This window comes from Gordionus sp. m RMFG-2023, chromosome 2, assembly GCF_954871325.1.
Source record: "Gordionus sp. m RMFG-2023 chromosome 2, tfGorSpeb1-WG-v2, whole genome shotgun sequence".
Taxonomy (NCBI): domain Eukaryota; kingdom Metazoa; phylum Nematomorpha; class Gordioida; order Chordodea; family Parachordodidae; genus Gordionus; species Gordionus sp. m RMFG-2023.
The window spans coordinates 44,515,748-44,517,734 of NC_088776.1; the positions used below are offsets into that span (position 1 = coordinate 44,515,748).

General features: G+C 28.3%; 1 long non-coding RNA gene across 1 annotated transcript; it reads left to right on the forward strand.

The window, feature by feature from the left end:
* Positions 1 to 1,221: 1,221 nt before the first annotated feature.
* On the forward strand, positions 1,222 to 1,766 carry LOC135925293 (uncharacterized). The gene is made up of 3 exons (XR_010571609.1): positions 1,222 to 1,268; positions 1,315 to 1,437; positions 1,483 to 1,766. It is a non-coding gene; the product is annotated as an uncharacterized LOC135925293 (long non-coding RNA).
* Positions 1,767 to 1,987: the final 221 nt, after the last annotated feature.

Consider the following 1,987-nt stretch of genomic DNA (forward strand, 5'->3'; position numbering starts at 1 on the left):
AGGGGGAGGAGGGATGTAAAGCATTTATAGCTATTAAAATATCTGTGTTTTCTTGGCAAAATCTCTTTTTTAATTCATTTATCATAATATCCAAAATTGGATAAAAGACATGACACTTATAAAAAGTTTCTGTTTGATCAGAATGATTAGAAGAAACAATATCATCTATTTGAATATAATTATTCAAAATGGTAGAAGGTATATTTGCTCTTTTATTTGTTATTTTTATATTATATAAATTGCAAAATTTATTTACTTCGGTAAATAATGAAGAAAAATACGAATTATTTCTTAAATTTGACAAATAACTGATAAGAGACTCAATAAGAGCCAATGCTGTTGATATGTCCGAATCTGATTTTTGCAAAAAAATAGAAATATTGGAACACATAGATAATAATTTTTGGAATATAAACATACACATAATTGTATCATATTGTAAAAGAATATATAAAATTCCCTTTGCTTTCACCACATCACCATGGTCTATATTTTCTAGATAAGAAATACTTGCAGGGAAAGTCATATTTACTGCCTCTATAGTTCTAATATGGGATCCCCAACGTGTAGAACTCAATATTTTTGGATTTTAACCCTAATCTAAATTGCAAATCAAGAAATTTATTGTGATGGATAACAGATATTGAGAAAAAAGCATGAATACCTTCTAATACATTAAAAAACTTTCTAGATTGAGGTACTGATTTGCAGGCAGAGATCAGTACAAGGTTGAGTTTATGCGCATAGAAGTGCACATATATAGCCATTTTGTGATTTTGGCGTTATCTTTCCTGGACTCCTGAAAGATGCCCTTTCATAACACTTGCACCATCATATGCTTGAGCAACGCAAATTGAATTTATGGAATTGTTGTTTAAGGTTGTTATTAATGTCTTCGTTAATGACTCTGCATCTAAGTCTTCAACTTTTTGAAAAGATATAAAAGATTCCTTTGGTGTTTTTGTTTTATCAACATATCTAACACATATACTAAATTGCTCATATGAGCTAACATCACGAGTGTCATCAGCCATGACAGCAAAATAGCCTGCCTCCCTTATTTCTGATGCTATGTACTTTACGATTAAGTTTCCAGCTGTAGATAGCATTTGATTTTGTGGTTGAGGTGAACAATAATGAGCATTGCCTGGTGGTTTATATGCTTTTAAAAATGGATCATACTCTTTCAAACAGTTTAATATTTCACAATAATTTCCTTGTCTTACTTTCATAATGACCTCTAAGGGGAAGTTCCAACTTACCACATAGTATTATAATTTTGAATAATCGTTTCAAATATTCTCTTCTTTCAAGTATTGTTGATTTAGTTAGAGCTATAAATTTTTCTTTAATGGTGCCTTCTATCAAAGATTGTTTAAAATGGTTCCAGAGAATTACATTCGTTGCATGACCATTTGTTGCTCCGTGAGTTGTTAAGTATTCTTTTAACTTACGAAATTTTTGATAACCTTGATTAAAAAGGTATCCTTTTTGAGGTTGAGTGGGAAAATTACGACAAGGAAAACAAAAAATAGAGTTTCTGGTTATGCTATATTCAATCCAGGGAAAGGATTTGTACCACTAAGTTTGAAAGCATCGTTTATCTTTACCCATTCTAATATATGGATAGGCACCTAATATAGGTTGCATAGGACCAGTTGTTTTAGTACCCAGATCTAATTCTTCTGAAAAAAGTGATAAAAATTAATAAATGAATTAAAATATTATTGGTTTTAGAAAATTATGACAAATATTATATATTTGAAGAAAAACATTGTTAAAATAAAAATAACTTGTATAAGTTCTTCTAAAAAAGTGACAAATATTAATATTAAAATTAAAATATTATTGCTTTTATGAAAATTATGACAAATATTATATATTTGAAGAAAAATATTGTTAAAATGAAAAAAATACTTGAATAGTTGTTATTTTTAGATTGGGCCAAACGTATAGCTTCTAAATATCTTATAAACAAATTAATTTA